Raw genomic sequence first — 10744 nt, forward strand, 5'->3', positions numbered from 1 at the left:
AATTTTCGTTGAACGAAAATTTGGATTTTCTTGGTGGTCGTGATAGATAGGAAGCATTGATTAGTTAGTTGATGGTAGTGAATGATTTTTCGTCCAATCAGAATTTCTGATCGCTCGAACGATTTTTCACTAGAAATTGGACCGTTAGTGGCCACCTTAATGGACACAAATCTCTTGACCAATCTGATCTGAACCGAATATCGGATCAATTTCATTAATCTCATTGGATTGGTTAGGAGATTTTTGTCCATAAGTGGTCCCAAGCTATCATTTACGATCATTCATATGAAGAATCATTCGTAATCAATCGTTTAGCAAATTGTAAAATTAGTGGCCACCTTTATGGTGTGTACACACTTGAAAGATTAATGAAAGATCTTAGACCAATTTTACCACCTTCCATGTAGTATGAGAGCCATACTCTACACCAGCCTTTCTCAACCTTTTTACCCTGGAGGAACCCTGCAAATAACTTTTGGATCACAAGGAACCCCTGCAAACAATTTTTTGGTCTTGGGGAACCCCTGCATTTATTTTGCAGGAGGCATGGTCTTAAAAGTAGGTGTGGTTGTTAATTTCACTACCTCCTATTACACCTGCCACTCATCATACTGTCTCCTGACCCCCCCCAATTTAATGCTTCTTGTTACAGTACCTCCTATTACAGTGTGCTCTATTATATTTCCCCCCCACGATGGGGTAAATGCCAAGGAACCCCTGCAGAGTACTCAAGGAACACTGGTTGAGGAAGCCTGCTCTACACAGTCTATTCTATTGAGCTGAACTCCCCATCAGATAAAAATCTTTGCAAGATGCTCTACAGTACACATTCAAAAGATCAGTATCTGCAAAAGATCTGTTCCTGCAAAATGCATTCATAGTCTATATCTGCAGATCCTCATACACACCTTGTTTAACAGACAATCATCTGCAGATCTGAAGATCCATCCTGGTGGATTTGATCTGCAGATGAATGTCTGTTAACCTCCCTGGCGTTCTATTAAGATCGCCAGGGCGGCTGCAGGAGGGGTTTTTTTTAAATAAAAAAACAAACGATTTCATGCAGCCAACTGAAAGTTGGCTGCATGAAAGCCCACTAGAGGGCGCTCCGTATGCGCACTTCTGATCGCCTCCGGCGATCAGAAGTAACAAGGAAGGCCGCAATGAGCGGCCTTCCTTGTTTCGCTTTCCTCGTCGCCATGGCGACGCCGACGAGCGGAGTGACGTCATGGACGTCAGCCGACGTCCTGACGTCAGCCGCCTCCGATCCAGCCCTTAGCGCTGGCCGGAACTGTTTGTTCCAGCTGCGCTGGGCTCGGGCGGCTGGGGGGACCCTCTTTCGCCGCTGCATGCGATCAGGTAGCACACGCGGCTGGCAAAGTGCCGGCTGCGTGTGCTCCTTTTTATTTGATAGAAATCGGCAAGGAAGTTAAACAAGGTGTGTATGCAGTGGCGTAGCAATAGGGGGTGCAGAGGTAGCGACCGCATCGGGGCCCTTGGGCCAGAAAGGCCCCAAAGGGGCATACATATGAAAACGGCGCCGGTAGACTTGGGCGCAGGATACAGCTGTTATATGGCTGATCCTGCTTCTGCACAAGTCCGGGCTGTGTTAATTACTATTCCCCCTCCAGGCCGCCATGGATAGTGGGGGAATGATATAATTCGACTTCCAGCTATTGCTGGAGGCTGAATTATTGTGTTTTTTAAGCAACTTCGGCTCCGTCTTCTGACGGCGCCGACGTTACTCACTGAGCGCCGCTATAGACTGATTCCCATTATTATTATTACTGATTCCCATTATGGCGGCGCTGGCTGCGCCCAAATCTAGCAGCGCTGAAAAGCACTGCTCCGCCCAAGGTGCCCTCCCTCAACCACAGTATTAGCTCTCTATTGGTCCTGTGCTCATAATAATCACTTCTAGAGATGCTTTGAACAGTAGTTTAACAGACATTCATCTGCAGATCTGACAATCATCTGCAGATCTGAAGATCCATCCTGGTGGATCTGATCTGCAGATGAATGTCTGTTAAACAAGGTGTGTATTGAGATCTCCAGATATCATAGACTATGAATGCATTTTGCAGGAACAGATTTTTTGCAGATACTGATCTTTTGAATGTGTACAGCATCTTTGTGCACAGCATATTGCAAAGATTTTATCTGATGAGCAGTTCAGTTCAATAAAATAGACTGTGTAGAGCAGTAGTGCCCACACATTTTTACGGCTCGTGAGCTACTTTAAAATTCGCCGAGGCCAGGAGATCTACTGCCATTTAAATGCACGCGAACCCCCCGGAAAGTTAGTTAGGTATATGTGCCTTCAGTATAGGTTAACTGGGCATATGTGCCTTCAGTATAGGATAGCTGGGCATGGGTGCCTTCAGTATAGGATAGCTGGGCATGGGTGTCTTCAGTATAGGATAGCTGGGCATGGGTGTCTTCAGTATAGGATAGCTGGTCATGAGTGCCTTCAGTATAGGATAGCTGGGCATGAGTTCCTTCAGTATAGGATAGCTGGGCATGGGTGCCTTCAGTATAGGATAGCTGAGCATGGGTGCCTTCAGTATAGGATAGCTGGGCATGGGTGCCTTTAGTATAGGATAGCTGAGCATGGGTGTCTTCAGTATAGGATAGCTGGGCATGGGTGCCTTCAGTATAGGATAGCTGGGCATGGGTGCCTCAGTATAGGATAGCTGGACATGGGTGCCTTCAGTATAGGATAGCTGGGCATGGGTGCCTCAGTATAGGATAGCTGGGCATGGGTGCCTCAGTATAGGATAGCTGGGCATGGGTGCCTTCAGTATAGGATAGCTGGGCATGGGTGCCTTCAGTATAGGATAGCTGGGCATGGGTGCCTTCAGTATAGTATAGCTGGGCATGGGTGCCTTTAGTATAGGATAGCTGGGCATGAGTTCCTTCAGTATAGGATAGCTGGGCATGGGTGCCTCAGTATAGGATAGCTGGGCATGGGTGCCTCAGTATAGGATAGCTGGGCATGGGTGCCTTTAGTATAGGATAGCTGGGCATGGGTGCCTTCAGTATAGGATAGCTGGGCATGGGTGCCTTTAGTATAGGATAGCTGGGCATGGGTGCCTTCAGTATAGGATAGCTGGGCATGGGTGCCTTCAGTATAGGATAGCTGGGCATGGGTGCCTTCAGTATAGGATAGCTGGGCATGGGTGCCTTCAGTATAGGATAGCTGGGCATGGGTGTCTTCAGTATAGGATAGCTGGGCATGGGTGCCTTCAGTATAGGATAGCTGGGCATGGGTGCCTTCAGTATAGGATAGCTGGGCATGGGTGCCTTTAGTATAGGATAGCTGGGCATGGGTGCCTTCAGTATAGGATAGCTGGGCATGGGTGCCTTCAGTATAGGATAGCTGGGCATGGGTGCCTCAGTATAGGATAGCTGGGCATGGGTGCCTTCAGTATAGGATAGCTGGGCATGGGTGTCTTCAGTATAGGATAGCTGGACATGGGTGTCTTCAGTATAGGATAGCTGGGCATGGGTGTCTTCAGTATAGGATAGCTGGGCATGGGTGTCTTCAGTATAGGATAGCTGGGCATGGGTGCCTCAGTATAGGATAGCTGGGCATGGGTGCCTTCAGTATAGGATAGCTGGGCATGGGTGTCTTCAGTATAGGATAGCTGGGCATGGGTGTCTTCAGTATAGGATAGCTGGGCATGGGTGCCTTCAGTATAGGATAGCTGGGCATGGGTGCCTTCAGTATAGGATAGCTGGGCATGGGTGCCTTCAGTATAGGATAGCTGGGCATGGGTGCCTTCAGTATAGGATAGCTGGGCATGGGTGTCTTCAGTATAGGATAGCTGGGCATGGGTGTCTTCAGTATAGGATAGCTGGGCATGGGTGTCTTCAGTATAGGATAGCTGGGCATGGGTGCCTTCAGTATAGGATAGCTGGGCATGGGTGCCTTCAGTATAGGATAGCTGGGCATGGGTGCCTTCAGTATAGGATAGCTGGGCATGGGTGCCTTCAGTATAGGATAGCTGGGCATGGGTGCCTTCAGTATAGGATAGCTGGGCATGGGTGCCTTCAGTATAGGATAGCTGGGCATGGGTGCCTTCAGTATAGGATAGCTGGGCATGGGTGTCTTCAGTATAGGATAGCTGGGCATGGGTGCCTTCAGTATAGGATAGCTGGGCATGGGTGCCTTTAGTATAGGATAGCTGGGCATGGGTGTCTTCAGTATAGGATAGCTGGGCATGAGTTCCTTCAGTATAGGATAGCTGGGCATGGGTGCCTCAGTATAGGATAGCTGGACATGGGTGCCTTCAGTATAGGATAGCTGAGCATGGGTGCCTTCAGTATAGGATAGCTGGGCATGGGTGCCTCAGTATAGGATAGCTGGGCATGGGTGCCTCAGTATAGGATAGCTGGGCATGGGTGCCTTCAGTATAGGATAGATGGGCATGGGTGCCTTCAGTATAGGATAGCTGGGCATGGGTGCCTTCAGTATAGGATAGCTGGGCATGGGTGCCTCAGTATAGGATAGCTGGGCATGGGTGCCTCAGTATAGGATAGCTGGGCATGGGTGCCTTTAGTATAGGATAGCTGGGCATGGGTGCCTTCAGTATAGGATAGCTGGGCATGGGTGCCTTCAGTATAGGATAGCTGGGCATGGGTGCCTTCAGTATAGGATAGCTGGGCATGGGTGCCTTTAGTATAGGATAGCTGGGCATGGGTGCCTTCAGTATAGGATAGCTGGGCATGGGTGCCTTCAGTATAGGATAGCTGAGCATGGGTGCCTCAGTATAGGATAGCTGGGCATGGGTGCCTTCAGTATAGGATAGCTGGGCATGGGTGCCTTCAGTATAGGATAGCTGAGCATGGGTGCCTTTAGTATAGGATAGCTGAGCATGGGTGTCTTCAGTATAGGATAGCTGGACATGGGTGTCTTCAGTATAGGATAGCTGGGCATGGGTGTCTTCAGTATAGGATAGCTGGGCATGGGTGCCTTCAGTATAGGATAGCTGGGCATGGGTGCCTCAGTATAGGATAGCTGGGCATGGGTGCCTTCAGTATAGGATAGCTGGGCATGGGTGCCTTCAGTATAGGATAGCTGAGCATGGGTGCCTTTAGTATAGGATAGCTGAGCATGGGTGTCTTCAGTATAGGATAGCTGGACATGGGTGTCTTCAGTATAGGATAGCTGGGCATGGGTGTCTTCAGTATAGGATAGCTGGGCATGGGTGTCTTCAGTATAGGATAGCTGGGCATGGGTGCCTTCAGTATAGGATAGCTGGGCATGGGTGCCTTCAGTATAGGATAGCTGGGCATGGGTGCCTTCAGTATAGGATAGCTGGGCATGGGTGCCTCAGTATAGGATAGCTGAGCATGGGTGTCTTCAGTATAGGATAGCTGGACATGGGTGCCTCAGTAGAGGTAAGCAGTGCCTTTAGTGTAGGGTGGGCACGCTTACCTTCCTCCAGCGGTGGCGTCCTGGCTTCACTCCCTCAGCCGCGGCTGCCTGGAGGGCAGATATGCAATTTGGCGGCTGAGGGAGGCTCAGGCGGGCAGCGTGAGTGGAGGCGGAAGTCTTGCTTCAGGCGCTGTGTCATGGCAGAGCCGCGCCTCTCTTCTCCTGATTGGCTGCATAGCGCAGCTATCACCGACCAGCAGCTGAATCTGATCGGACGCGTTCTACAGCTGCTGGCCGCAAAATGCAACGGGACGCGGCCGCGATCTACCAATCAGGCGGTCGCGATCTACCGGTAGATCGCGATCGACCTATTGGGCAGCCCTGGTGTAGAGTATGCTCTCATACTACATGGAAGGAGGTAAAATTGGTCTGTGATCTTGCCTTTTCCAAAGACTTTTATCTCAAGTGTGTATGTAGCATTAGTCTCTCATCAATAATTTTCACTGCAGTTCTGGCCACAAAGAGTTAATCTCTCAGCAGCAGAGGGAGGATAAGGGTGGGGTCAGGTAATGGCTCTATGCTAGCCTCAGGCCCAGTGCACACCAAAACCGCTAGCAGATCATCAAAACGCTAGCGGTTTTTGGAGCTGATTTCAGAGCGATTCTAGGCATGTTTAGAGACGTTTTCTAAACATGCCTAGCGTTTTTGGGAGCGTTTTGTGTAGCAGATTAATAATATTGTTACAGTAAAAGCTGTTACTGAACAGCTTCTGTAACAAAAACGCCTGGAAAACCGCTCTGATTTAGCGTTTTCCAGAGTGGTTTGCGTTTTTTCTATACTTTACATTGAGGCAGAAACGCTACTGCAAACCGCAAACGTGCAGCAGGAGGCACGTTTGCGGTTTGCTAAAAACCTCAAACCGCTGGTGTGCACCATCCCATTGAAATACATTAGCCAAGCGTTTTCACAGGTGGATGCGGTTGGCGGATCGCAGCTAAAACCGCTCGGTGTGCACTGAGCCTTAAGGTGCATACACACATCAGACTATAGTCTTTGGAAAATGAAAGATCACAGACCAATCTTACCACCCTTCATGTAGTATGAGAGCCATACCTTCACAGTCTATTCTATTCATCTTCTTCTTCTGTCATTTTCCAAAGACTGTGGTCTTCTTCTTTCATTTTCCAAAGACTGTGGTCTGATGTGTGTATGCACCCTTTGGCCTAGTGCACACCAGAGCGTTTCTGCTGCGGTTTGCGATCCGCTTGCGGGTGCGGATCCGCTAGGGTAATGTATTTCAATGGGCTGGTGCACACCAGAGCGGGAGGCGTTTTGCAGAAACGCATACTCCCGGGCTGCTGCAGATTTTGGATTGCGGATGCGTTTCTGCCTCAATGTTAAGTATAGGAAAAACGCAAACCGCTCTGAAAAACGGCACTTCAGAGCGGTTTGCCAGGCGTTTTTTGTTACAGTAGCTGATCAGTAACAGCTTTACTGTAACAATACATGAAATCTACTACACCAAAAACGCTTCACAAAACCGCAAAATGCTAGCTGAAACGCTACAGAAAAAGAAGAAAAAGCGTTTCAAAATCTGCTAGCATTTTGTGGATCTGCTAGCGTTTTTTGGTGTGCACCAGGCCATAGTGCTGTTTAGTAGGGATGATCAATGATATGGACATTTTTCTGAGTTTATGCAAATATTTGTACATTTTTATGCAAAGCTATGCAGCTTGAAAATGGACCAATCAGTTTAAACCTGGGTGGGATTTGATTAGTCCATTTTCAAGCTGCATATATTTGTATTACCATTTACATAAATTTGCATAAACTCAGAAAAATGTGCATATCATCCGTACTCACTGAGTGAATCGTGAGTGACTTTTCCTAAGGGAATTTCAATGATATGAAATAGGGAAAGTGCATGAGCAATGCATAGCCTCCGATTCACTAACAATGATAAATTCTCGAGGGTAAGCTAAATCTTTAAATGACTGTGAACTAATTAGATTAATAACCGTTGTAAATTGCTCTGATCCAGCATCACTACTCTCTGTACAAGAGTCTAATCAAAATTCATTGAAGGAGACCTCCAGGATGCATTAGATAGAAGTATTCTTATAGTCATATATGTTACTACAGCTAATTTTTTATTAGTTTCCATTGTTGGTAGTTTGCTTTTCAGCAACCCAGTGTAAATTTAAATGTAGGAAGGTGCAGTGTCCGACTGGGAAAATGAAAAAACTGAGGAAATCCACCTGCTGGCCAAGCAGCAGTAACCCTGTGTTATCACTCCCAATAGAAAGTTGCTGCAAGTCTTCACTATGAGCAGCAACACCTGATTACTACTTCTTGGCCAGCAAGTGGATTTCCTCAGCTTTCCCAGCTCCCAGTCCAACACTGGGAAGGTGTCAACAATGTGCTAACACTGCCCCTCCCCTATACAGTTCCCTGATGTCTAGTGACCCCACTTAGGCCTCTTTTCCACGGACTGTTGAGCTGTGTGCTCAGCAAGGAGTTACCAGGCAGCAGTGAACAGTTACCAGGCATCAACAAGCAGTTACCAGGCATTAACAAGCAGTTACCAGGCAGCAGTGAGCAGTTGTGAGAGTTTGAGAGGCATTTCACTGCCTATCAACAGTCCGTGGAAAAGCGGCCTTATAATGTTCCCTGGTGTTCAATGGTCCCCTCCCTCCCCTTTACCGTTCCCTGGTGTCTAGTGTTCCTCCCTCCCCTATACAGTTCCATTGTTTAGTGGTCTCACCTCCCCTATACAGTTCCCTGGTGTTTATTAGCCCCACTCTCTCCCCTATACAGTACATTTCCCAAGTGTCTAGTGGTCCCCCCCCCCCCCCTGCCCCTAAACAGTTTTCTAGTATCTAGTGCTTTCCCCCTCCCTTGTATGGCTTCTGTGGTGATCTAGAGTTTCACCTCCAATATAGCTTCCCTGGTGGTCTACAGTGGGCCAAACATAATGCAAATGGGGAAACCACTTGGAGGCCAAATTTGATGGCTCTGCACGCCAGAGTTTGATTTTGATATGTATGGCCTAGAGCAGTGATCTGCAAACTTGGCTCTCCAGCTGTTAAGGAACTACAATTCCCACAATGCATTTGCCTTTATGAATCATGACTGTGGCTGTCAGAATCCCACAATGCATTGTGGGACTTGTAGTTCCTTAAAGAGAATCTGTACTCTAATATTCTTACACTAAAAAGCATACCATTCTATTCCTTATTTTCTCCTGTGCCCCTCTGTGCTGTTTCTGCCACTCTCTGCTGTAATCCTGGCTTGTAATTAACAGTTTTAGGCAGTGTTTACAAACAAACAAACTAACCAGCTTGTGATAGGCTCACATAAACAGAGTGTGTGAGTCATACAGAGTGTGCAGGGGGCCTGCAGAGGGTGTGTATCGCTTCTATCCAATCACAAGCAGCCCTGCACATTCCACACATTCAAGCCTTAGCCCGACAGACACGACAGAGGAAAGGAGATAAGATTTATTACAGAGACAGTGCAATTAGGAAAGGCTGCAGTAAGCCAGAGCACATTAGAACAGGCATAGGAACTTATAGGATAGAAGAACTAAGGCTGAAAAATTTGTTACAGAGTCTCTTTAACAGCTGGAGAGCCAAGTTGGCAGATCACTGGCCTAGAAGCTGCAGAGGGTGGTAGAGGAACGAGGCATGGTGGAGCAAGCCCCTGTGCTCAGGGGATGGACATTGCTAAACATCTTGCACGGCGGATCTTTAGTCGATGTTGGGGGCTCCCATATACACGCTACATTTTCAAAATCACCCTAAAAGCGCTTGTGCAATGATTCCCTATGAGAGTGTTCACATCTGAGCGGTTTGATTACGATCCGCTCACCATAGCGCTGCCTATACCATTTTTGGGACAATTTGCCTCAATGAAAGGTATAGGGAAATCGCAAAACGCTTGAAATAGCACTTTGTATAGCGATTTCCCCAGCACTTTCAAGAATAAATACATTGTATTTATTCTTTCCGAGTCAAAGAGTTCACTTACTTGTGTCAGGAAGTGAAAAAACAAATTGCTCTACAAAAGGACTTAGAAAAGCGCTTTACAAAAAAATCAAAGCACTAATGTAAGCGCCGGGAGAAGAAAAAAAATCACTCACAAAATTGAAAATCGCTGGTGTCAGCTATTTCGATTTTAGATGTGAACAAAGCCTTAGAAAGTGCAGCCAGCAGGGGTGCCGCCAGCATATAGGCAAGCCCGTCCCGCTTGGGGCTGCACACAAAGGGGGCCTCACATTGCTGCTGGCGGCAGAGCAGCAGGAGGGTGGGCGCAGCGGCGGGGGCCAGGGGGAGCGGGCAGAGCAAAGTTTCAACTCACCTACCTCGATCCTGCACACAGCTTCTATCTTCTTCCTGTCCCGGCTTGCGGCGTCTGTCGCTATGGTAACAGCGTCCCCTGTGATGACATAACCACATGTCATCATGGGGAGCTCTTACCGAATCGTCAGATGCCGCATGCCGGGACAGAAAGAAGATATAGGCTGTGTGCAGGATCAAGGAAGCCAGGTGAGTTGTAACTTCACTCTGACCAGCCCCCCCCTTCCCCCCCTGATTTATGCTGGAGACACCGACCTATCTAACCTGTACTGGGGGCATGCATCTACCTAACCTATACTGAGGGGTACCTACCTATCTAATCTATACTGGGGGCATCTACCTATCTAACCTATACTGAGGGGTACCTACCTATCTAATCTATTCTGGGGGCATCTACCTATCTAACCTATACTGAGAGGTACCTACCTACCTAATCTATACTGGGGACATCTACCTATCTAACCTTTACTGAGAGGTACCTACCTATCTAATCTATACTGGGGGCATCTACCTATCTAACCTATACTGAGGTACCTACCTACCTAATCTATACTGGGGACATCTACCTATCTAACCTTTACTGAGAGGTACCTACCTACCTAATCTATACTGGGGACATCGACCTATAAAATCTATACTGAGGGGTACCTACCTATCTGGTCTATACTGTGGGCATCTACCTATCTAACCTATACTGGGAGCATCCACCTATCTAACTTGTACTAGGGCTCCTACCTATCTAGCCTATACTGGGAGCACCTACCTATCTAACTTATATTGGGGGCATCTACCTATCTAACCTATACTTTGGGCACTTTCCTATCTAGCCTATACTGCCGAAACCTACCTATTTAACCTATACTGCGGGCACCTACCTATCTAACCTATACTGTGGGCACTTTCCTATCTAGCCTATACTGCGGGCACCTACCTATCTAACCTAAACTGGGGGCACCTACCTATCTAGCATATACTGCCGGAACCTACCTATCTAACCTATACTGCG

The sequence above is a fragment of the Hyperolius riggenbachi genome, chromosome 5 (assembly GCF_040937935.1).
Source record: "Hyperolius riggenbachi isolate aHypRig1 chromosome 5, aHypRig1.pri, whole genome shotgun sequence".
NCBI lineage: Eukaryota > Metazoa > Chordata > Amphibia > Anura > Hyperoliidae > Hyperolius > Hyperolius riggenbachi.